Source organism: Ambystoma mexicanum, chromosome 6p, assembly GCF_040938575.1.
Source record: "Ambystoma mexicanum isolate Mex_15411 chromosome 6p, UKY_AmexF1_1, whole genome shotgun sequence".
NCBI lineage: Eukaryota > Metazoa > Chordata > Amphibia > Caudata > Ambystomatidae > Ambystoma > Ambystoma mexicanum.
In genome coordinates, this window is record NC_090935.1 from 594,628,905 (window position 1) to 594,656,388 (window position 27,484).

The window sequence follows — 27,484 nt, forward strand, 5'->3', positions numbered from 1 at the left end:
TCGATCTGTCCCTTAGCGGAACACTTCACAGTCTCCCCAGGGAATTCTAATGGTGATTAGAAAGTTCCATTTTCATTACAATACCCTGCAGGAGCATGCTCATTGGTGTACAATTTGCTGGGTCTCTGATGAAAGTGAGGACGTCAACCCCGGCGGGCCTCCCCACAAGTTCTGGAAAGTCCTCAATTAGGCGAAAGAATACATTGCTCGCCAATCTACTATCTTTTGGTGACAGGGACATTTGTCTTGTCCTTGCTGAATTCTGGAATCGTTCGGTAGTCACTGTGAGCGGCTTTTGTGAACTCGGTATGTGTGGAGAGCAACTTGAATTTTTATTCTATTCAGGATTATACTGAAACGTTCTGTATTTGCTGGATCTCGATGAAATGTCAGGACATCAGTGTGTCTCCCGACAAGATTTGGGCAGTCTTCAATTAAACGAAAGTATAGCACGTTGACAAGCCTATTTGTTTCTCCTTCTTCTTGGAACGTTTGTTTTTTCTTCTCTCTATTCCAAAAGCAGGAGGAACTGCTAGGCAATCACGGTGAGCCGCCTCCTTATCGTCTTTTCGTTTTCAAGGTCTTGAAGGAATTCAGTGATGCTAGTGAGCCTTCCCACTAGTGAAGGGTATGACCTCAAGACTAGGTCAAAGTAATTCAGAACGTCTTTAGTGATGCTGCTGCTGTGGGGCATCTTAAGTGAGTCCAAACAAAGCTCCTGTTTTGAATGAGTCTGGATACTGTACTTTCTTCCAATTTGTGTGTCCGCGATAACATTTTGGCATATTCTTTTCTTATCAAGGCTTCAGTGTGCCTCAGTCCAAAGTTCAAAGTCAACAGAGTATGTTGTGGCTCATATGTACAATTTTTTCGTCTTCACCCTGCAACTAGGATGCACAGAGTGTCTGTTTTTTATGTCCTTATCCCCTTTTTTGCTCAGAGGAAGTGTCCAAATTAAGCCCCAACTTTGCACAAAAGTTCTTTATTTTTGTTTTGCTGGTCATGCGTCCTTCTTCCTCGTCATGGATCTCGTCTACACGGGCTGTGGTTCTTCCCCGTTGTCTGTAGTCTCTACGCGTTGGGGTGTGGGCAGGAGGTCTTTTCGATGTACGGTTTGATGTTGCCCAGGAAAATCCAAGCTCTTCTTCCTTGTAGTTTGACTGCAGATGGGGTAATGTCTTCGAAGAGGGTTGGTTTGCTTCCTAGCCTGTGCACAAAATCGGTTAAGCTTGGTTTTAATGCGTATCAAAAACAGCCTGACATGTGTTTTGAGTTCACAACGCTCTTCATCCGAGGCTACAATAGTGTGCAGTTATACATGTTTTAAACAAAACCTTTGGTAAAACAAATTCAATTATTCAAACAGAAGAAAACCCCATGGGGCAACAAGGTGTTTGTTTTGTGAAGGTAAACAAAATATAATCATTACAAAAGCAAATGTTGTTGTATGTATTGAAATCCCACATCAATGCACCATAAACCAATTATGTCAAAGGATATCAAATTGAACGGCCATGGTAGAGAGTTTCCAAATTATCAAGGGTGCATAGAATGAAGGGGAGAAAAGAAAAAACCATAAACAATTGATGAAGATTGAATTACAGTCCAAACACTGGTCACACAAATATACATCCACTTAATTTTTTACTAACAATTGGTAAATTACCTTTGAATTTGTGAATCGTGTGCCTGGCACTAAGAAAACTTAGTGTGAAAACAATTTATTTGCCAATTTAACCAGTTAAACACCAGAGGTGAGAAAATAATAGTAATGTGATGAATATGAGTCCCTTACCTATATCGTTATAACTTTACTGCTGCGTAATATGTTAAATGGGGCTCCACTGTAAGTGGAAAATATGCTGTTAGATTAGAATTGGTTGTACCCAATCTGAAATGAATTACATTACGTGCATTGTAAGGAAAAGTAGGTCATGCCAATGACATACCTATATATCCGCGAGAGCGAGATGCGTATGTCTGTAGTCTGTACAACATGTGTGGTTTAAAATTGTTCATAGAATCAGCAATAGACAGGAGGAAATCGGAAGGAGACACAAGGTGAAATCACTGATTAGTAATTAAAAATTGTAATTAGACCTCGCCGCGGTGAGACGGTCACGTGCGCTGCCCCCTTGGCTTGCCGATTCCCCAGGGGCCGCCAGCCTCTCCCAGACGCGAGGCGGTCACGTGTTCTTTAAAAGAACCGTTGTCCTGACAACGGCTAAAAACGGCAGTCGGACACACTGCTCTGTTGCACACAGAAGAGCTCCTGCAATCCGTGTGTTTCACGGTATGTTTTTGGGTCCCATTGGATCTATTTTGTTTCATTTGTGCACACATTATTCCTCTTTAATTACATCCGTGCTCTACATTACAGCCGCAGTATTTACAGCATTTCGTTCGCCCATACTACTCCGGGCACCAGTAACAAACGTTTCTCTTTCCATTACTTGCCACTTCACACAGGTAAATGGAGTTTATACATATTTATGTCTGGTCACCCGAGTTGTATACAAATAGTTCACTCATTATGTTTTTTCATTTTTTCATTTTTTCCGTTGATATATCACCCATGGAAATCTCGACTGATTGGTATGTGTTATATTTTATTTTTATGACAATGATGTGTGTGTTCCTTTTGCTAAATATTATGATACTAATTTGCATATGTCACTTACCTGTAATGTATCAGACTTGCCCTGAAGAAGGAAATCACTTTCCGAAATGCATAGTTATATTAAGTCTGACCTACTTATGAGTTGTGGCAACGGCTTCCTCACTAAGAATGTATTAGTGATAGCCCAATTTTGAGTTTCTACTGATAAATCATTACTTTTGCTAAACAACAACAGACTCTTTCATTTGGAACAAGTACTACCTTTTGATACTTGATTGAACTTTCTTCAATTTCAAATAATTCCTCGCCCAGGTTGGGTCCAACGAAGAGCGGCTGTGTGACCAAGTATTTTTACTCGGTCTCCAGCTTTTGACACTGGGAAAGAGCCACAAGCTCCACTACATAGAAGGTCCAGTTGGACCCAGTCCTGGCGCCAGGCTCATGAGTAAGTGTGCTCTGCACACTTTTATTCTGGTGCACGTGCTGTTTTTTCCCCTGCAATGCCTCCACGTCCCCCAGGTCGGGTGTGGCCATAGGAGTGAATTGGGCCGCAAGTACAGCATCCTCTAGGTGGGGCAGGGTGGGGCCACAAGTCAGAACAATTGGGTGTGGCTGGGACCAGGCTATTTAAGCCTGCCTCACCCGCATGCAACCGCTTCGCGTTAGTCTGCCTATAGCAGTGTAATGCTCACCGCCGCCTGAAGCGCATCCATACCTGATTCCAGCAGCAACCGCAGTCAGAGCGCATCCTTACCTGATTCTGGCTCCCAGCCACAACACTTACTCGGAAGTCCACTTTTGGCATCATCGCGGATCCAGGCATCCTTCACCCGCCGGCAGATCTTCGGTTAACGCATTCCAGTCCGACATTGCCAGGCAATCCCTGCAAGAGAAAAAGACAAAACAAGGTTAGAAAAGCGATTAAGACATTACGCTAAGGTCACACTTAGCCCAATCCTCGCGCTTGACCTTAAAACCAAACGTACCACATATTGGGACATCGTGAACTCCCTTTTCTTCTATTGGGGCTCGCTTCTTGCACCGCAACTACCGCTGGGTCTTGTATCACCTATTGGGGAAAGGGAAAGACATTACAAAAAGATACAGACAATAATCAAGGAAAGACATTACAAAATAATACAGACAATAATAATTATTGAAAGGATACTTACCTTTGGAGTGGTTCAGCCACTGCCAGTCTGGGCTGCCACGCACATTAACCAGTGAAGAAACTTGGTCTAGCTGAAGCGCCCCTGCAGTGAGAAGAAGGATGGAGAGCTTGCCATCGTAATTAAACAGGTGAGCCTATATGGGTCGGCGCATACTCACCACATTCTGGGATGAAGAGTTCGAGGGGAACCACAGTCATATCACAGCATTCTCACGGCCTCTCATATTCTCGCTGGAGCAGTGCCAACAACCATCACAGTCCACAACACAAGAGCAGGGGAAGAAGCGTAACCAAGGGGAGCCAGTTCCATGGAGGGCTGCAACCGTGCCCCAACATCTGCATAGAGACCAGGTCAGCGTAACAACGTGTGTCCAGGAAAAATTGATGGAACACATAAACTCTGAACTGAGTATGTAGCAATATATCCTTCTATGTTCTGTGCTGCTCTGCACCATTTTTGTCATCGCTGCAGCTGTCCTGAAATGACAGTAAGACAAGATATCATGCAATTCAAGTAATTTTGCATTTCAGACCCTAAGATTTCTCCTGTTCACTGGGCATTTTATCTAGCTCTGTCTCGGGGTGACAGTGGAGCATGCATCCTTCTGCCTGTTGCTATCTCATGCGGCATAAGATGATGGTCTGAACTAGGCTGGTTTCTGAGTGCATACCGTGCCAATGGAAGGCAGTGTAACTATCCCTTCTTTAGAGTAAGCTTCAACTTGGCTATCCTTTCCTTTAATAAGCCGTTGAGCTTCTCACATATTCCATTACCTTGTGGGTGATACGCAGATGAGAACTTGTGCTTTATACCAAGCAGCAAGCTAATCTGTTCGAAGACTGCATTAACAAAGTGAGGCCCATTATCTGACCTCATGACCTCACATACTCCCCACCTGGGAAATACTTCTGTCACCAGAAATGTGGCCGCACAGTTAGAGTCGGGGTGTGTACATGGACCTGATATATCCATTTAGAGAATGGACACACCACAACAATACCTGTACCCGTACATACTTGAATCATATCGACATAATCGACATGCAAGTGCTGGAAAGGTCTATTTGGCCTTGAGATGACTCCTTGAATCACTTTTAGTGGGTGCCCAGCCGTGAACTGTTGACAGATCATAAAGTTAATCATAAAAAAGGCAACGTGTTCCGCTAAATTCGGTACAAACCAGTCTTCAGCGACCATTGCTGCTAAATTCTCTTTCGACATGTGTGCCGGATAATGTAATTGTTCCAATGCTAATTTTAACAGGGCTATAGGCATTACTGGTTTCCCTTTGTTGTCTTATCGCCACACGCTTTCGGAGGGGTTTAAAGAACACCCTCGCTGCTTCCAGAGGTTCTTTTCCTCCTGTGGTGCTTCCCCTTGGAGTTCCATTAACTGGGATTGCCCCATGTTGCTATAACCCTCAGGTTCATTTCGTGCAATGATCATTTTTTCATTTACATCAGTTATTTCCACGCCCATTATGGTTTCGCCCTTGGATGCCATATGCTTGGCCTCTTTGTCTGCTGCTTGATTTCCTCATGAGATAAAATCTGTCCCCTTTGTGTGGGCGGCGCATTTCACGACTGCTATGACCACTGGAGCTGTAGTGCCTTAATGAGCCTATTCAATAGGGCTGCGTGCTGCACTGGTGTGCCGTCTGCCTGTAGGTAGCCCCTCCTTTCCAGCGCACTAAGCCTGCATGCACTGTTGATGTCACACAGGCGGAGTCACTGTACACCGTCACTTCCTGGTCTGCGTGATTCTCAATGGCGAGTATCAACACCAATAATTCTGCAGCCTGTGCTGAATAATGAGACAGTAATCATGCACTAATAAGTACCTGAAATTCTCCATTTGCTGTGTGCTGTACCACAGCAGTGCCTGTGTACCTCTGCCCATCATTTTGATCGATTCTGGATGAACCATCAACGAAAACTATTTCTCCTTATGCCAATGCATTTTCTTTCTTTGTCATAGAATTCCTCATAATTTGCGCAGTCATGGATCGGTTTTCCTTCAGTGATTGGCTCTGCTATAAATATAGCTGGGTTCATTATTTTACATCAAACTATCTTAATCAATGGATCCAATATGATCACTTCCTAATCAGAAGCTCTCTGAGATGTCAATGTGCCCTTTGGATTCTCTAGAATGGCAAATAGTGCATGCTCGACGAACAACATCATTGAGCATCCCATCACAATGGTTGTAGCTTTCTCCATGGCGAATGCTGCGGCAGCTAAACTCTGTTCGCAAGGGCCTCTCATCACTGGGTCCTAATTCCCACTGTAGTATCATAGGGGCTTGTACCCCAATGTGGTTCTCTGTGTGAGTACTACCGTCATAAAGCTGCCATTCGTGTGTGAGAACATGTAGAATTCCTCTGCATAATTGGGAATCCCTAAAACTGGTGCGGTGGAAATGGCTTTCTTGAGCTCAGTAACCCCCTCTTCCAAAATCTCAGACCATTCAATTCTTTCTTTCGTCACCTGTGCTTTCTTCAGGGCCTGTAACAAGGGCTTTGTATATGAGCTGTAGTCAAAGACCCATGCCCTGACGTAATTGCAAAGACCTAGAAAACTCTGCATCTGTTTTATCGTGTGTGGCTTGGCTGTGTTCAGTATGGCTTCAGCCCTTTCAGGGGTAATCCATTTCCCCTCATGTGAGATCAGCTGGCCTATAAACAGCACTTCTTGCTGACAATATTGTAACTTTTCTTTGTCAACTTTATATCCTTTCTCAGCCAGTATAATCAATAACTGAATAGAATCGTGCCTGCATGTTTCCTCTGTTGTGTTGCAGATTAAAATGTCATCCACATATTGCAAGACAACACTCTCTAATGCAAGGTTGCTTACGTTCATTTGTAGAACTCTGTTGAAAATTGAAGGAGACTCACAGTATCCCTGGGGTAGCCTTGTGCTCTTCAGACACATTTGTCTGAATGTAAATGACGTCAGATCTTGTGAGTCTTTGTGTAATGAGATTGAGAACAATTAATTTTTCAAGTCAATCACTGTGAAATGTTGAGCCTCAACAGGTATGTTACATAGGATCGTGGACGGGTTAGGGACTAGAGGGAACACGGCCTCAACAATATCATTTATCAGTGTAAATCTTGAACTAGCGACCAGGACCCTCCCTTTGATTTCTTGACAGGGTAAACCCTGTTATTGCATGATGACTCTGACATCACTAAGATGCCCTGCTCCATCATAGCAGAAAGTGTCTTGAAAATCCCTTCATCTGCTTCCATAAACATGGGATACTGCCATACTCTTGGCAAAATTGCTCCTGGCTTTAGTTTAATCCTTACTTCTCTGACTCCCTTCAATAGGCATACATCATAGGGGCCTGTGGTCCACACTGAGACAGGCACCTGGACCATGTCGTCATCAAAATATTCAGGGCGTTTTTCCGCCAACATCATTCTCTGGGGCACCTCTCTTGTGACCATTCTCACCCAGAAAACGAAATTTACTTCAACTGATGTTTTGCCTACATCTGTTTGTTCACCAAATAGATCATCATCAGTGACGTCAGTTAGTCTGTACCCCTCTTTAATGGCGATTACTGTGCACCATTGTCTGCCTTCATCATCACACCCATCGATCAGTGCCATTCTCCCTCGCAATATGGTTGTGTATATTGTCAAGGGAAACACTTGTCCCTTCTCCTCGTGCATAGGTATTCGTGGCCTAAATAGAAACGAATCTGGGGTTCTCATGGTTTTGTCAGCAAGGCCTGGTAGCCCTGCCATTTGTATGCGTATCCCATACACAAATATTTCTGGTTCTAATGGGACAGCTCTCATAGCTGATTGTCCTGTGTATGCTCTAATCATTTTGCATATGTTCAAACAATGCATTCTGGGGTCGAACATACTATGCCCTTCTCCATGAACAAGATTGTCATGTTTAACTTCGTCATTAGGTCTCGTTCCAATATGTTTACTGGGGTTTGTCTTGAGTATAACAGTGGCACATTCATGTCACATTCTCCTATAGAGATTGGAAGGTCTTTTGTAAAAGGAACACAACTTGTTGCTCCTGTAAAGCCCTGAGTATTAATAGCATCAGGAAAACTTGCCTTCACATATATACGAACATGTTGCACCCATGTCAACTAAGAAGGAATATTCTTTGTCCCATATAAGGACATCTACCCTTGGTTCCTCATGAGGGTCTGGTGTCACTGATAGGATAGAACACATCAGGCTTCCCAGTGAGCTGTCCTAATCCATATATAACTTTGTCCCACTCTGCGTGAATGGACTTCCTCCATCACCAGTGTTAGCTCTCATTCCAGAGTTCGATGCCTGTCCTGCACTCGTTGTCTATCACACTTGCCTCAGCGAATGTTGAGACTGTCCTTGTGGACAACTTATCAAGTTCTGAGGTTGCGAGCTTTGATTTGCTCTTGGCACTTGCTGTTGCACTGTGTGAGTCTGTTGAAAAAACACAGGTGGATTCACCCTTCTTACTCTTGTCCCCTGGTCGTTTTGCACCATGCCTTGACTTCTGAATGTGCGTGCAAGATATCCTGACACCCCACACGTCCAACATATCAGCGGTGGTCTGATTATTTGCCCATTTGGCATATGCTGATTGCCGTTTTGCATGTTTTGAAAACCTCCCTGATTACCTTGGAAAACTCCCTGATTGCTCTGGAAACCTCTTCCTCAAAAGACTCTATCTCTGGGGTAGAACCCATTACTGCCCTGACTAATTTGCTGTTGATTATTGACCTGCTGCATGTTCAGTCTGTCTGTGCTAGTTATTATTGCCCCTTCAATGGCATATTTTGACAATTTCTTCTGCACTAATTTGGCCTCTTCAGCTTTTCATGCAGCCTCTTTTTTGCGATTCTTCTCCTGTAGTAATCTGCAATAGTGAGCTATAGTCAACTGTATTTCAGACCACGGTTTGGCCTCAATTCCTACCAATTTCTTGAGCTGCTTCTGTACCTGATCTGGCAGCCCTTGGCATAATATATGGTAAAACACGGGTATAGATTTCCCCCAAGATTAACGAGTTTCGAGCACCCAAGCGTCTTGGAAATTCTGAATGTAAAGCAAAGGATCCTCTGACACCTTCATTTTTCGTGTCATTATGGCTCCCATATCAGAAGTATCCGGGTATAGCAATCGTAATGCTTTCCATACCGCGGCTCTGCAATTGTTAAATGGAGCTCCATCGTGTGCAGTGTTAACTGTCGTCACGCCAGGGTAACCCGCACGTGTCCACACATCGTCAGCACGATCACCAAGTATGGCGATTAAAAGACCTTAAATATCTTCAATAGCTAATAGCTAGCATGTTCCCTCCCATCATTTTTTCCAGCTCATCTATCCATTTCCCGGCTCTCGATGTTAACATTGGAAGCTTATTTTTCAGGTTTTCTCGATCCATGTGTGGCCATGGAATATACTGTGGCCTCGTTCCTCCTTTCTCGAGCAATGGGAATTGTGATACATGAAACTCCTTTTCCTCTGTCATCATTTTTCTGTCCACTGCAGGGGTGATAGCCCTGCATCACCGTCTACCTGGCAATGTCCTTAGTCGACTCACATAGGGTTGTGGAGACACCCCCCTCTGACCGTAAGCTACTTCTTTGTGTCGGTCTGATTGCATCAGTAACTCTGATGCCTTAGGTATAGATTCACCAGAATTCAACCCTCTTATTCCGCTTCCCCTTGATAAGCGATTTTTCGTGCCTTCTCTCATCCTCCTTTCCCTCATATTCCTCTCTTTCCACATCTGACATGGTCTATGCCCAACTCGTGCAACTCCTCTCATCACCCTCGTTCCGATTTAGTATCAACCCATCTAGGGACAGCTCTCTGTTTCTACTATTTCTAGAGGCGTCCTCAGTGTCATACAACTGAGTGCTCTCAAGACGCTCGTCCTCTCCTGCCCCTTGGGGTACTTGTTCTAGCCCCATTTTATCATATATTCTATCGATCGTCTCTCCGATGCTTCGGGTGTCGAAGTTATCCTCAATATTTGCCCTAGATGTGCCTGGTACTGAATCGTACTCGGGAAAGAATTCTTCTATGTCCTCCCAGTTTACCACTGGATCGGGTTTTTTAACCTCTCTTTCCAGATACTCAAGATCCTGTGCTCTCTGTCTTTGCTTGTGTCCTATGTCTTCATCGAACTCTCTGCTCTTCTGCGTTTTCTCCCTGACTCTATCTTCTTCCCCTTTCCCTGCATCTCTCTGTTCATTTGCCCTTCGTGTTTCCTCATCTCTTTGTCTTTTTATTCTACTTTCCCTGATCTTTTGTTCTTCTTCTTCTATCTTCGTAGTTCCTGACTACTCTGTTCGTCAGCTACTCTCCGTTTGTGACTGAGTTTCCTTTCTTGGTACTCGCGATACAATATTTCTCATCTCTGCCTGTCTCTTCTCGTGATCCTTTCGTCTCTCAATCCTTTTTCCTTTTCCTTCTCACTTCTTTGAAACTCGTCTAGCTCTCCAGTTTGTCTCACTTCTTCAATGCCTTTACCATCGAGTTTCAACAGAATCTGACCTCCCATCAATTTGTTCTGTGTGAATGCTATCTCATCAGTTCTCTCCACCTCTCCTTTCTATTTTTTGCCCTCTCTCTTGGTATCTAGAGATGTACTTGCTTGTGCCTGGTCTCCTTTCTCTTTCTCATGCCTCTCTTTGTCCCTCAGGACCTTGGAGGTGATATCTCTATCTCTGTCTCTGTCTTTGTCTGGGTTTTCGTCACTACTTTGCGTAGGTGACTCATATGCCGGGTTGCTATATCCCGTGGCTGCTTTAAGTTCCCTTAGCGGGTATAATCCTTCGTCTTTACTAACTTCACCTTTTGTTTCAGGTGGGGCGGGTGGGGCGGGTGGCGCGGAAGGCGTCTCATCCAACTCTGTGTATACGTTAATTATCCAATCTAAAGGCGGCTCTTCCTCCTTGTCCTCTTGGTACATTTTCCAAAGTTCTAGACTCACTAGGCGTGGGTCTAACTTCTTGCCAGTGTACGTAGCATGCAAATATCTCGTTATGTGTTGCAGGACCGTTTTGGATATTAACCCGCCCTGGGGCCACGGCATAAACATTTTGTTTGCGGTTGCATTAACCCATTCTGCACTGTACTTTTTCAGCTTAGGTGCATGTTTTGGCAACTGTTTGCATAAGTGTATCAACGGTGTAACATCTTCCATACTTAAAATGATCTCTTTTCTTCCTCACACAACACTTAGTCAAATTTACGTTGCTTAAACAATATCAACAATATGAGCAAGCAACAATCGTCGCACGCTCCAATCCCGTTTTTTTTCCACAAAATTATTTTTTTCCTTTTCAAACAATAATCATCGATTCATAATATACAGAGTCTTTGCTACACAATCGCACAATTTTCATGCTCAGTCCTCAAAAAGGTCCTTATTTATTATGACGTCAGAGAGAAAAAGAAAAGGAAGGAGAAAAACACAAAACAAATGTGACAGACTAGACAGACAAGACAGGCTTCATCCGGCTACACAGATCTCTGCCCCTATGAGTTACCCCGACATGGAGTGTAAGCCCATCCCTTTCAAAAGCGTCTTTAACTGCTTTGGTCTCCTAATTCATCATATGAATTCAGGACTTAGGATGCAGGCTTCTTCTAGCCGCTATATTAAGTGTGGGTACTTGGGTGTATCCTCGCTCTGCTCGGGTATCTTCCCGGTATCCTATTGTATGCTTGGGTATCTTCCCAGTAACCTCTTCTATGTGTTACTCGGTCACCCATGAGTCTTTATTTCCTTCCCCTTATATATATACATTCTACTCTCTCCCTACCTTTATTTTTGTCCCGCCTCCCACCGGTACCTTCCCTTACTTGTTCTAAGGCATGCAACTTTTTGCCAAAGCGTTCAGTCTTGCTCACTCACCGTTCGCATGTTTCCTCTCTGGATCCTCGGGATCACCACCTTCGTTACTGCCTCTCCTGCTGTTCACTCGATCAGCTGCTCGTAGAAGTGGGAAGGGGTTTGTGGGCAAACACAGGTTCCTCAGGTACTCAACTAACCACTATCTACACCAAGCTTCTCGGTTTACTTATCCAGATGGCAAAAGGACTGGTGATATTGCTGAGGGCCCAGAGTTACTTTATGTCGACGGTCAATGGGTGTTTTATCTAATCAATAATCGATAAACCATCCTCTCTCTGCTACCAAGTGTGCACCAGGACCCCAACCGGCCCATATAGCTGGGGGTTGCCCAATAGCACTTTAAGATGAGGTAGCAGCACCTGTGAGATGGATGGGGATGCAGACTCGTACTCTAGCATCAAATCAATAATGACAACTCAATGGTTTGGCAAAGGGAGTCCGTTTAATGACAAGTACAAAAAATGGGGAGTTCATGAACATCAGCTGTTGCTTGGTCTTCCTTCTCGCTTCAACTCCAACAAACTTCATAGAAAACACATCTTTTATACCAAAAACTCGTCATCACTGACGTGTAATGCTTAAAATGTTGCATGCAATTCTATTGGTTATAGGAAGGTAACTTTACTATAGGTACTATATCTGTATGTGGTAACGGGGTGACAGGATTGGGTAATCAGTGTCAGATGGGGCATCTAAGCCCTTCCTTCTGAATAGCTATTGTGGACGTCACCAAAAATACGACGTCCCATTGGTTCTACATCCTATAGGATCCTAGATTACCTGGTCCATTGTGATTGGGTTGGCACCAAGCCTCCTTGTACTTTTCCACTGGTTTAGCAGCGTGCAGAATGGTCGGCCAGGTGCAGGGTGCTTGCCCACTCTTCCAGCCTTCCCCCAACTGTTGCCATCATCAATCACCTCCCCAATGGCCATGTGTCAATTATTTCTTGTTGGTTTGGCCTTGAAACTGTATCTCTGCTGGGAAGAGTTCAGATATCTGTGCATGGCACAAGCCGGCGCTTAGTTGTGAAGGCCCCAACTCTTATTAGTTGGCAGGTCACGTGATTCAGACACTGTGAAATCATCTCTTTTTCCCTGCAATTTGTGTATTTGATTTAGCTTTCTGCCCACCACCTGTCTTCTGCTGCTTATCTTGACTTCTTTGAACAGGATACTCCACTCTTTGCTTCATAAGTCGTATCTATGGTTCGTCTATGTCAGCCGATGCGACCTTGGCTTCTTGGTATGGGTTGCATGCGCATGAGTTTCATTTCTTGTCTTTTAGCTTTTGATTCTCGTGTTGAGGGGCTCCTCTCCTGAGCCTTTTAGTAACGTTTGGATGATTCTGCTCTTGTGCACAGTGGAAGTATACTTATATAAAATGCTCCTTTTTGAGGTAGATATGTATAGGTGGCACGTGCCGCAATCTATTTTACTACTAAGCATAGCAAGCCGCACGATTTTCTCAGCTTTCTTGCGGTTCCAATCATATGTACACGTGTAAACTGACTGCATATCTTCCTCACGCTTACGGCATAAGCTTCATACCGTTGACATAATTTTTTCACTTTAGATTTATGATGGCCCTTATCCATGGTGTTTCGTCTCTTTTCGGCATTCGCAGGTTGTCATATCTTTTATATGTGAGTCAGTCTGGGTTCTTGTGACCTCACCATTCGTCTTCCTTTAGGACTTTCTTGGCTTCTTCAGGCATTGGCCCTCATTACGACCCTGGCGGAAATCGAAAAACGATGGCGGAAATGCAATACCGCCATCGAATAGCGCTCGGTGCGATTATGACCCGTCACCGTAAAGTACGATGCCATTAGCGACACCGTAGTGAACGCCAACGCTAACTGCACCAAGTACGCGCACGCGCGCCATGCCAAACCGTAATTACCACCATGGCGCAACGGTACGCGAATTCTGACCCTAGCGGACATGTACCTAACGCCATCAAGCATGGCGGAAAGTACCATTCTGCCATGGTGAGAAGTACGGCATCGCGAATCAACCGTAAACGGCCCTACTGAGTGCCTGTACACCACTCCCTGGCCACATTGCACAACTCCTCGTAGGTGCAATGAAGTCACACAATGCAACCAGTGAAATGTACAAGTCACCCATGCATGCCAATGAACAAATGAATCTAGGGGCTCCAAGTGCCTTGTGAGTGGCCATCCATATTTGCCATGGCACCATTGCCGCACTGATGCAGCACAGGCATGTGAAGGTTCAAGTACAGCAACATGAGCAGAAAAATGAGACAAACAAAAACAGGCCCCCCCATCGACTGACAACAGTGTAAGGCAACATTCAAAGCAGTATCCTGAGGGAGACTGCACCAGCCCTGTACTCCTGCCAGTAAACAAACCAACCATCAGCATAAGCATGTACCACACAAGTTGGCAGAGTGACTGAGCAGCCAGGCTCATCTCAAGAGGGGCCAATGGGAGCTGCAGGGCACAGATGGCACGAATACAGAAGCTATTCCAATGGACATGACCTCAGTCTCCCTCCAGGAAACGCACGCAGACACAGGCACCTGTGACCAGCCATATTCTGATAATCACATCATTCCACCAATCCACCTGGCTGACCGGCATCTGTTACACAAAAGCTAATCCCCCGCCCCTGAGCATGACATCATTAAAACAGTCATAATGGTAGCCCCTATCCCTGACCACACTGGGCTTCGTAGGCAAACGCGGCCAGTACAGTACCACGCAACTATACTCAGAAGCCGGAACCCAATGCAGATCTTCTCACAATACATCGCACCACAAATAGGAATATGCTACATTACTTGCAAAGAAGAACGCTACACGGTTAATATCAGAATAGGAATTTAATGCACCACAAAATCACCAAGCCCATACAGCCATTAGGTCATGAACTCCAAAATATATTTCATTATTGTGGGCTGCATCCGCAATAAATGACCAGCTTCTTCTTGTGTGACGCCCTGTTCCTTCATGGTACACAGGGGCTACATTCACGTTCAAAAAGGCAACATGGAAGCGCCTAGAACCGCAGGGCCCTCCCATTAGGTAGGCACTAGTCCAGCTGAAAGGTCGAAATGTTGCTCCTAGCCACTAGTACTGCGTAAGGGCATGTGGCCCATTGGCGATCGTCCCATAAGATCGTAATGGTGCTCCACTGATTAACTCGAAGCAGCAGGTGTCGGGAGTAAAAGCCATCTGCAGGAGTGGCATACAGATGGCAGCGGCAAAAGGGGAGGAGATACCTGTCACCCAAATGAAATGAAAAAGAATAGTATGGCCATCAGAACTTGATTTGTATTACTCACTTCAATGATCACACTAAATCTACAGCCATATGCATGCTAGCCCACTCCAAAGGATTATTCCCACCCAAAAATCACTTGCGAATCATAACTATAAAAATCGAGGTGAAAACACTATTACAAACGAGTGTTTGTGTGCATGCGTCTGTCAAAACAGAATCCATTCGATGGGATTAGTAACGTGCATAGACACAAGTGTTTGAAGGCGCGTCGCGACAGGGAGAGTTCAACAAGGGCAGATAGACGATGGTCCCACTATGGCAGCTCTGCATCACATAGCGCAGGGGAGGTGGATAGATTCCAAAAAGCCCTGTACATGGCAAACTCTCCATCAAATCATCTGTCCATGCATCCATACATCATTCCCTCATCCCGGTATGAAAACGCCTGATTATTTACTCACATAACATGTGAAATTTCCATTGAGTCTGTGCGTAATGCAGTCTGCAAAATCCACTGTGCTTCAGGCCGGAATTCCAGTGTTGTGAAGTAACATGTATTTGGGAACGTCCGGCCTTATCGTCCACTACGCTATTGCGCATCCCATACTATTCATATCAATCATTGCATTCTCGTCATGGCCCCTGTCCCAAGGACATTAAACAATAGAACGTTATATTTGCAGTCAGACCTGTGGGCGTCTCCTCGCCGCTAGCTGAAGACCAAAAGCGCCGTCCTTCGAATTCCTCATTTGCAACATCACGTCGAAAAGGCATCTGTGACCGCTTGAAATCACAAATCCATCCATGTAGTGCGGCAATGTGTGAAAATGCAAACTGTCTTCACTCACAAATGGGACGCCCCGCCCGTCGGTGAACCTCGGTACAGTGCTGCATGAGGGTCCACCGTTAATCGAGTACTACATTCCACTGACCCTTCACAAGTTTGTTCGCGACTGCAAAGATAGTATGTGAAACAATGGGACCATAGCAGAATGAACATATGAACCAATATCTCACTGCCATCGGGATGAAATACATGATTGTAATAGCAAGATTCCATGCGTCGAATTGCAGCGTTGTGTGCGGGACGTGCTCGCCCAAAGGGGATTGCAGCTTGCACAGGTGGAATGAATCACCACAGGTGGAGGCAATACAGCTTGAAAACACATAAATTGCACACCCAACCCCCTCCCACAACCACACCCACTCCAAAATGCTACCGGCAGGACTAGCGATGTTGGCCCTGGGGGAACTGATAGCACTGCAAGTACTCCAACTTCAAGAAGAAGACGAACACCAACTACTACAACAACCGGCCGCACAGAGGAGACGCAGGAGGAGGAGGAGGGCAAGGTAGGGCCAGCAAGGCCCGCCAGCACAGCCACTACCACCACGCAGGCAGCCCGCAATCCCACGCCTCCGAGCACATCCGTTCAACCTCACGGATGAGCAGATCCACACCCTCTACCGTTTGGACCGGGACACCATAACCGCCATTGTGGACATGACACAGGCTGACCTTGTCATCATGATAGATAGCCCAACCGCCATCCCACCCCTACTGAAGGTGGTGTCTGTACTCCACTTCCTGGCCACAGGCACCTACCAGCACACAGTCGGACAGTTGCATGGCATTTCACAGCCAGTGTTCTCACGGACACTATTGCAAGTGCTCGATGCCCTCCTGAAGCACGCAGACGACTACATCTCTCTACCACGCTCAGAGCAGGAAATTACGAACACAAAAGTGGGATTCCATGCACTTGGCGGCATACCGGGTTGCATTGGTGCCATCGACTGCACCCATGTGGAATTGGTCATCCCACATGCCATGGAGGCCCAGTACCGCAACCGAAAACAATTTCATTCTCTTAATGTACAAATGGTGTGTGACTCCAACAGGATCATTACACATTGTTGTGCCCGATTTCCTGGATCAACCCATGATTCTATGGTCTTGAGGAACTCTACAATACCACGCTACAATGGCAATGGAGCGACACGCAGGGAACAGATCCTGGCTACTCGGTGAGTCTCATTTCATGCATGATAATGTGGGGTATGTGATGCGGCAATGAACTGGCAGGAAGGGGGGGGGGGTGCGTACGTAGCAATGTCATTCCACAAACATCCTTTATTGTCCACATACAGGTGATGCCGGGTATCCACTGAAGAGATGGCTCCTTACACCACTCCGGAACCCACAGAACCAGCATGAGGAGGACTACAGCCATGCCCACTCACGTACCCGTGTAGTCATAGAACAGGCATTCGGCCTACTGAAGACTCGTTTCCGCTGCCTCAGCAGGTCTGGCGGGGCACTCCTGTACCGCCATGAGAAGTTTGCAAAGATGGTCATGGCATGTGTCATGCTACACAACATGTGCGTACGTAGAAATGTGCCCATGCCCCCTGACGCAGAACTGCAAGCACCTGAAGATGGTCATGATGAGGGTGGGGATGTGGCAGCACCTCAAGGAGTCTGCGAGGCACAGGAGGGCCGTGACATTCGTCAGATTCTCATTGATTCATGCTTCTAGCACTCACGCCTGGTGGCTGATACATGGACACAGGACTTGTGGCACTGTGTGTGTCTGGAACATGCACAATATGGACTGTACGCCTATAAAGGCCTCATACACAAAGATCAATGTCCACACATCTCATTGGATGATCGTGCATTGTTTATAGCATATGTGAAATTATGTTACACACCCCATCGACCCGCCACCCAAGTGAGCCCAACACACCCCCTCCACCCTCCTACCTCCCCCCCGAACACCAGTGTCCGAAGATGCTCATTGTCAGTGGGCAGACGCTATTGCAAGCCCCCTCTCCGGGTATCAGGGGCACCCCTGCCTGTGGAGCGCAGGTTCCTCCCAGATCTACATTGGGGGCTGCCCTGGACGGAACTTGCAACAGATGATGTCTCTGCCTGCTCACGTCCATGCATGTCCCTAAGGGTTTGTGAGAGCTCAGTGAGCACACGGCGCACAGCGGCAAGTTCAGCACATACGTCTTTGGACGTCGCATGCAGTTCCCCCCTCAGGCTCTCGGTGCTTCTCTCCATTTGTACTCTCAGGCTCTCGGTGCTTCTCTCCATTTGTACTCTCAGGCTCTCGGTGCTTCTCTCCATTTCTGCCCTAAGTGTCTCAGTTGATGGTTCTATGGCTGCCTTAGTACCCCCACATTCATCAGCATGGTCCTTGAGGAGCGTGGCCAGTTGCTGCTGTTGCACGATCACCTGGTCGAGGGACTGTTGCCTCTGCTGTGCCATGGCCATTTGCGGTGGTGTCACAGAGGGGCTGGTCACCTCATGTTGCCTTGCCACAGGGCTTGTGGGGGATGGCCAGTCGTCGTCTTGTGGGTGCCCCTGCGTGGTATCCTCATGGTGTACGGGATGAAACAAACAGGGGGATTGAGACAGGTCATGGATGGATCTTACTTCGACATCCCCGTTTTCTGTGTCGGAGCATGCTGCCATTAATGCAGTGTCACCTATGGTGCTGCTGCCACCAGAAGCAGTGCCTTCTGTGGCATCCATTGGGGGGACCTGTGGTGGTGCTGTTGTGGGCATGCTGGCTGCTGGGGTGCCTGTTGAAGTTCCCTCCTGTGTGCTGCCACTTGATTTGTGCTGCTGCCGTGTCTTGATGCGTGCAGCTGAGGTGGAGGGTCTTTGGCCGTTGGTCTTGGCCCTCTTTGCAGGTGTGCTGGTAGGGGTGTCCTGGAGCTCGTCGTTTGAATCGGACCCTGTGGTGGAGTAAAGGAGGGCGAGCGTTATTAATGGGTCTGTTGAAATTGGAATGGCAATGTATCACATGCATTGGGGTGGTACCTGAGGGTGATTTGGGTCGGGGCCTTGGAGGTGGTTTCATTTTTGTGTGGATTGAGGATGCAGTTGTTTTGCAGCCTGCAGTTAGGGTGTGCCTGCTGCACGTGTAGAGGGTGTTTTCAGGATTTTTAATTATTTATGTATTTAATGTGAGTTTTAAAGTGCGCTATCAGGCCAATGTATGTGGACGTTCTCCTGGACATGTGTTACTGTTGCACTATGTGGACACATGGTACTTCACATGATTGGACATTGTGGATTTAGCATTGTTTTATTTGGCCCACCTACCTGATTCTTCGGATGTCTGCACTCCTTTCTCCATCCCTCCGACTCCCTCTATACTCTCCATTCCAATGGTGGAGGCACAGATTTCTTCCCAGGGGGTCAACTTGATGGGTGATTCCGATCCTCCCCCGGTAGCTGTGGCAATGTTACGGTTGGCGGATAGTATGCTCCATACGCGTATCCGCAGGTCGTCCCATCGCTTTCTGCATTGCTGTGGGTTGCGGGGTGCGGTCCCCACCGCACTTACCCGCTGTGCCACCAGGGCCCATATGGCCTTCTTGTTCGCAAGTGCCGTCCTGGTCATTTGCGTCGAGAAGACGACGGCAGCATTCTCCTGGAGGGTCTCTGTGAGCACGGTGAGTTCCTCACGGGAGAAGTGGACCTGCCGCTTGCGGTCGCACGCTTTTTTCGCTACTTTTCCCATTTTTATTGCTTTCACTAGGGTGGATGACGGGTTGGGATGTGTCTCAGGGTAGTATTTTTTATGGTTGTGTGGGAATTCTGATTTTATAGGTGTACGGCGTGCTGTTTCCCGTTCCGGGACCATGTTTTTACTTCCGTTTCCGTATATTTACGGTCACCGTACTTTCCGATTGCCGCTCATTACGGTGACCGTAAAGATGGGTGGCGGAATTGCACCTAGGGCGCCGTACGACGGCGGTGAGGGGCGTTTTGGGGACATTTCCGCCATCGCGGACTTTGCACTTCCGCCATGGCGTAGTGCTCGTGCCCGATGGGTCGGAATTAGCCTTTGCTCCGTCGTGCAATGGCGGAAACGCTATTTACGCTATAGCGGTCAGGTCAGTCACTTTCCGCCAGGGTCGTAATGAGGGCCATTGTGTTTTGGCAATCGCCAGTTGGTCTCACTTGTCGATATGGTTTTCTCAATGGGTACCTTACTGTCCAAGGTTTCTTAAGTGCAGGTACTTCAATAGGTGCTGTCCGTCTGATAGGTACTGGGCAGAGACTCACTGCGGCTCTCTGCTGGTTTATTTGCTCATCATATATCACATACTTCGGCGTGAACGTTTCTGGCACTTGGCTATTTGAGTGCAGGTCGGGCTTGGGACCTCCTCTACACCTGTTGAAATGTCTTCTCCAATGTTGTTTCAGTAATCCATGATCTGGCGGTGACTGCTGTCCAGGTGGAGACACCCTGCACCCTTTGACATCCATGTGACATCCATGCTCCCAATTCCCTACACCAGGCACTGACCCTCCTGTACCTAACTTGGAGTCACAGTTCCGGGTGAAGGTGATGCGGTATTCACACCAATGCCGATGCATTCAGCGGGTAAACATGAGCACTGTCTTGCATGTCGAGCATGCATGATTGGTCACTATGTTTGCTGTATGTGTTACTTAACTTATATGTGCTTTGCATGCTAACATGCTGGTATGGTTATTTAAGTGGTACTCATGTCACTGTGTTGTCACTGTGTTACCTACCTTGGTCAATTCATCTATGGCTGCACCTACTGTGATGTAGAGCATGTCATTGTCGATCTCCAATCCAGGCAGTGTACTCCTTGATGTGCCATTTTCTTGGGCTTCCCTCTCAGTGTCACTCCCTCTCCCACTCACTGTTGTGGTACGCTGCACTCCTGGGCAGATCAAAATATATGTCCTGTCACCCTCTTGCACCCTGTGGTGCTCCTGCAGTGGGTGATCTCTGCATATTATCTGTATCAAATCATATGTTGTCATGGATGTGCATGTTGTTTCTGTTGTTACTATGCATGTGATTGCATTTAGGGGAAGCATCTCCCGATGGTGTGCATCGCATGCAAGGTGGGTGTGTACCCTGTACAGGTAAGTGACGCTTGTGTGATGTTTGCATGGGAGTCTTGCACTGTGTGTGATCACTTGGGAGTGACTTGTCTTCTGGTGCAACAGTACTTCTTCATGGGTGCATGTTTCACAGGGTGTGCTTCTGGTGATGGGTTTGGGCATGGTGTTTCAATAGATTGGTGGGGCCACTGATTTCATATTCTAAATTGTGGACGTTAAAACTGTTTGGGCCTTTCATGGGTCTTGGGGAGTGGGTTGCATGGCCTGCTGTTTGTTTCTTGTGACAGGTGTTGATGGGTGTGCTGCTGTGTGTCTCATGGCACTTTCAGCATCTGTAATGAGTGACACTTCACATCCCTTGCAATGTTTGTGGGGTTATGGAGCGACTGCAATTTTGGGCTGTCTTTATTATGGATCAACCATTACGGGGTGCAGCACCAGTTAAGAGCCACAAACCTGTGGGGATATATGCACTATTTTGGGATGCAATGTTGTGTACCAGCACATTAGGGTTAGTGGTGAAGGTGATTTCCATGCTGCACCATGGTGTTTGCAGCATCAACTTGACCGCAGCTGGTTGCATGGTACTGCTGCATTCTATTGAATGCAGTTTTTGACCAAATGTATACTGTGACAATGAAGTCTGCATTGACCATGCACTTGTTGTGTGCATCCTACATTTAGCATGCATTTATCCTTGCTCCCTGTATCACATTGCTTTGTGTTGTCTGCTGATGTCTTCCATGGCAGTTGCCTCAGTGGTCAGCCTTCCATTGTGAAAGTATGCATCAAGCATGATCCTGCCGGGAGTGCAAGGGGTGAGTATCTGTTAACTTGCATTCTTGTGGTTTGCATAACGGCTGTACTCTACAAAATGTGCAGCCAACTTGACAACCCATCTGCAATATCTTCTGCCCCTACTCCTTCACAGTTCCTTTGTTATACACTCGCATCTCACTCATTTTCAAAAGGCTGGGACATACCGAAAATGCTTATGACACGCTCTTCCAACACAACCCTCCCTCTTCTGACCCCCCCTACCACTCACCCTCCTTCCTCCTTCTCCTCCTTCGCTCCTGTCTCCGCCAAAGAAGTCACCAGAGTTGTCAACTCCATGAATGTCTCTTCCGAACAGGTGGGCCCATGCTCATCCAGAACCATCAAGGGCAGCATATCCTCTCTGGCCCCTGCTCTTGCTGATCTCTGAAACCACTCCTTTGGTGCTGGTTCATTTCCATCCTCCCTCAAGCACTCCCTTGTACACCCCATCCTTACAATATCCTCTGCAGACACGTCCTGCCCAGCCAACTAACACACCATTTCAATCACCCCCTTCCTGGGGAAAGTGCTTGAGAAGTTGGCCCTCCCCCAAATCAATGCCCATAACGTACTTGTTGGCAGTGTACATGTACACCAGTGTGGATTCAAAGCTTCCTGAGCCATGGACACTGCTCTCCTGAACACCCGTGAAGAACGGCTCGCATCCCTCAATTCCCAATCCCCTGCTGTCATCTTCCTCCTTCATATTTCACCTGCTTTTTACACAGTGAACCATGCCATTCTCATCCAAATGCTGCATGATACACTTTTTACCTCGAAGCTGGCAGTGGAGTGGCTTAGCTCATTCATAACCAACCATTCCTACAAAAACATTCTTGGCCCTTTCTCCTCACCTACTTCCTCCTCCACCTGTGGCATCCCCCAGGTCTCCATTCTTTTGCCCCGCGTCTTTGACATATACATTTCCCTGCTGCAATACTTCATTGCTTCATTGACCCACAAATTCCAGTGCTATGCTGACAACACACAACTCTTCAGCAAAGTTCATAATGACCCACTTGCACCTTCATTCATCCCTGACTGCCTCTCCGCCATCCTGGCCTGGTGCACTGCAAATGACCTCAGTGTGTACGTCATCAAAAACAAGAGTCTCACTATTAGATCCCCTGCAGCCTACTTCTTCCCTTCACTCTGGCCTTCCTCCACGGGCTCACTCCCTGCCCCCTCCTCCAAAGCCAGGAATCTTGGATTCTTCTTCGTCTCTACCCTTTCCTTCATCCGACATATTCTGGACATTGTCAAGAAGTGACTCCTTCAGCTCTTCCTTCTCAAAGTAACTGTACACTTCCTGTCCTTCCCCCAGAGACTCAATGTTACCCGTGCTCTGGTTCTCTCCAGGCTACACTACTGCAACATCCTCCTCCTTAATCTTCCTTGGTCCACCCGGCGGCCCCTCCAGCTTACCCAGAATAGGGCAGCACGATTTAGGCCCAGGGACCGCATCTCTCCTGCCCTACAATCTCTTCACTGGCTCACAGTCTCAGCACAGATCAAATTTTAATCCCTCTGTATCATCCACAGGACTATCTGGGGCCGGGTCCACCCTATCCTCAAAGATTCCTGATCAAATACTCCCCTTCTACACTCGTGCGTTGCTCTGGCAACAACTCCCTGCGTGTGAAGCACTTTTCAATAGAAAAGGGTGTTGGTCGATTGGTTTCCTCAGCAGGCTGCCTTCTGTGTAATAGCCTCCCTCTCCCTCTGCGTCTTGAGCAGGGCCTCCTTAAGTTCCCAATAAGCATCAAGTCCTTTCTCTTCTCCTCTTCCTTCTCCCCCTCTCTTCCCTGTGAATCATACATTCATGTGACTGATGTGCAGGGCCCTTATATATCCTCAGGGCCCTGACCCCCCACATGTATCATCCAAGCCACTGTATATACTGCACTTGCTCACACTCAGCCTCACCAGGTGAGGTTTCACTTACGTTTATCTTTTCTTTTCTTAGCACTTCACCCCAAGCAGTTCTCCATGAACTACTAAGAACCTTTTACATTACCACCCTCCCCTGTACACTTGTGCTTTGGGAACACTCACAACGCATAATAGGTTTGTCTCACCTCCCCATTATTGTCATGATTGGTTTGTAATATTGATTTGATGATTTCTCTCTGTTTTAATTCATTGTCTACCTTCCCGTTCCAACCCTGTTACTCTGTGTGCCCATGGAGACATTTTGGGCAAATGTATGAGTGCCTAACAAGTGACAAATACATAAGTTTATAAAAAATGTGCTCCCATGACTGTGCTCAGTGCACTGTCCCGATACAGCGCAGGTGTTGGCATGCCTTATCATATCATTGGTAGTCTTCCAAGGGGGTGCCTGCTTTTTTGTGGGATCAATTATCTGCATATGCAATGTCTTCTCATTTTCATGCAGCATGTTGACGGATGCGTGCATTTTGTATGTGGCATCGTCTAGTGAATGGGGATATGTGAGATGCACATTTGCTGCATTTCATTGAGGGGGACAGGCAGTGTGTGTGATGTTGTAGTTTGTCAGTGTGGGTGTTTTGTGTGGTTGATTTGCATGCAATGTGCAGGTGTTTCTGCATGTGTGGTGGGACACATGTTGATGTTTGTCTTGTGAGTTGTTGTTTGCATGTATTGTATGTCACTGAGGGATGCCCATGGGTCTTGAATGTTTTGGTGCAGAGATGTGTTAGCTGCACTATGTTTCATTTTGTTCATTGTCTGCAGAACCTTCCATCAGGGAATGATGGCTATTTAATGGGATGAAACTTGACTGTCAACTGCATGCCAAGGGGACAGGTAAGATGTTCATTGATATTGATTGTTATGGGATGTTGATGAACTTTTGGGTCAATTCTGCACTGCTTTTCTACACTCCACAATAGGGACATGTTTGTGTGAATCATGCACAATCTAGGACATGTGTGCTGATATTTCCAATTGTGCTTGTTGAATTTTATGTCCTTGTAAATAGTTGAGGCCATATATGGCTTGCGGGTCAGACATGATGTTTTAGGATTTATCGATGCTTACACATTTGAATGGTATGTTAGTTACTCAGATCCACCAGAGCAGAAGGGGACCACTACAGTGGGTATGGTGCGCAGTATAAATATGCTTTTAAATTACATATTGGATGGTTTTGGAGACACAGAGGTAATTTAATTGAATGGTTGGCATGGGGGTAGTGGGTGTACTCCCACTTCAATGTGTTTCTTTTGGAAACACAAGATGAAATGTCTTCTAGTTCTAAGGGATGCGCATGATTTAGCACTTCCATTGGGACTTTCCCAGGGTGGTTTGTGGGCACAGTGGATTGGCCCATTGTCATCATTGAATGGCACCTGGGATGTAGCAGGATCATGCACACTCCACAGGGGAGGGATTTTAGGTGAAATACAATTGCACAAGCTGGGTACATATAGCATCTCCACATGCCTTTGCCCAACCATACACAAGCAGTGGGCCTGTGGGTGTGGATGGGGTGCCACCACCTTGTCCACCAGGGTGCCACACTGTGTTGCAACATTGTGCAGGACACATGCTGCCACATTGATCCTGCAGACTACTGGTGGTGCATATAGCAACACACCACCAGAGTGGTCAAGGGAGCGGAAGCGTCACTTGAACACTCCGAATGTGCGCTCCACTATGCCCTGAGTTGCAATATGGGCAGTGTTGCATCTTACCTCGGCAGGTGTTTGGGGTTGCATATGGGCATCATTGTGTATGTGCTCAGAGGGTAGGCACTGGCCCCTGTAAAGGTGTGAATGGTTGTCATTGTCATTTGTTTACAGTGTCTATTGGTCTGTGTGCAACATGCATGCATGTGCATGGCCATTCATACTCACCAATGAGCCATGTGTTGCCATGCTTCCCACTTTCCAGGGCCCAGTGTAGAGTGGACATCCTGAAGATGTAACTATCATGGGTGCAGCCAGGATAGTTGGCATACACTTCATGATGCCCTTGGCATCACACACAACCTGAACATTGATGGAGTGCCAGTATTTCCGGTTGCGGTAGGTGTACTCTGTTGCCCAAGGTGGACTTAGAACAATATGTGTACAATCAATGGCACCTAGCACATTTGGGAAGTGCACCACCCCATAAAATTCCTGGACTACTGCTTGCCTTTCTGCAGGTGTTCTGTGCATATAGATATGCTGGCAGACAGAAGGGCATGCAGTTATTATTGCCAACACCTGGTGTAGGCTGCATGACTGCGTGGTCTGTGAGATGCCACCGACTATGGTGATGGTCTGCTGGAATGAGCCAGTGGCCAAAAAATGCAGTACAGTGAGCACCATTTGGAAGGGGCTCAGTGCGTTGGAGCACATGGTGGGTGATGTGAGGTCATCTTCACACTCTGTGACCAGGTCTAGTATCATATGGGGGGGGGAACCACCTATACCTGGCATAGACCTGGTCGTCAGGCATCCCAAAAAGGCTAGTCCTTGGGTTGAAGATCTTGGCGCTGGCCATCCTTCTCCTGCAGTGTCCCAGGATGACTGCTGCAAAAAATGATGCATTTATCGTGGCGTGCTTTTTATGCATTTGTTTGTGTGAGCGTTGATGTTTACGCCTGCTATCGCGTGGCGTAAGTGTTTCGGTATTTGCGCATGGTTTTTTGTACACCGGCGGTCCCTGTTTAATTCCATGCATAGGGTTGGTTTGCGCGCGTATGGGCGGTGAGATTGTTTGACACTGGAACGTCCCTCATAACACCCACGCTTGTTCTTCCTCATTCCACATGTTCCACCCCCTTTTTAGGTGGCTGCCCCAGCCCGGCCTTCCCTTGGAGACTTATGCAAGGCGTTCACGGGGTCGCAGTGACGTGTTGGACCGGCATAGATTCCTTGCAAGTCCCGGGTAAGCCCAGCGCATTGTGTTCCATGAATCGACGTATGTCCTGTTTTTGCGGCGCATATTATCCCATGAATCGGGCCCATAGACTTAACAGACACCAAGGTAAGTTTGATATGAGAAAAGAAAGTAACCATTCTTGAATAGGAGGCACAGTGATGCAATAGAAACTCAGAGAAAGTCTGTCTTAAGTGAGATTTTGTTTTAGTGACAGCGACAACAGCCCTTGGTAGCACAGAGACAGTTCTCCAAACTGACAGTGGGCCTCATTACGGGTCTGGCAGCACCTGACTTCCCGGTAACACAGGGGTATTACGACCCAGGCAGCCGGGAAGTCAGGCACTGGTAATTTTGTAAGTCCCCATTCCCATGGAGTCCCATAGGACTGCATGGGAATGGGGACCACGGAAGCATCGGCACAGTTAACAACAGCGCTGGTGCTTCCATGAAACTCTGCAGGCGGGACAGCACCCACCCACAGAGTCGTACTGTGCGGGTCCAGTAACAACGGCGCCAGTAAGCTTACCGGCACCGTTGTTACTGGACCAGTATAGTTATAATGAGGCCCAGTGTATGCCATACTTAACAATCTAACACATAGTTTAGTATTATCTATGTGTTGCTGTACATCGAGACCCAAGCCAGCAATAACATCACACATTGGCTCCACATATATTTAAATGAGCAACAGTGATAGGATATAGCTCTCTGGCTTGCCACACTGCATCAGAACAAGGCACAACCTGGTGGAGCCTTCATGCATGAATGATGTTTGGTCTTTCAAATGGGAAAAAAACCACTCACGCACTAGGACATCCAATTCCATGTAGATGGACAAAATGTTAACCAATTCACTTTGGATAACCATATCTAAGGCTGCTGACACATCATAAAGAACGAAAAAGCTGGTCCTTCTGACATTGATGGCAGGAAAAATGGATGGACGGATGATGGATGGATGGATG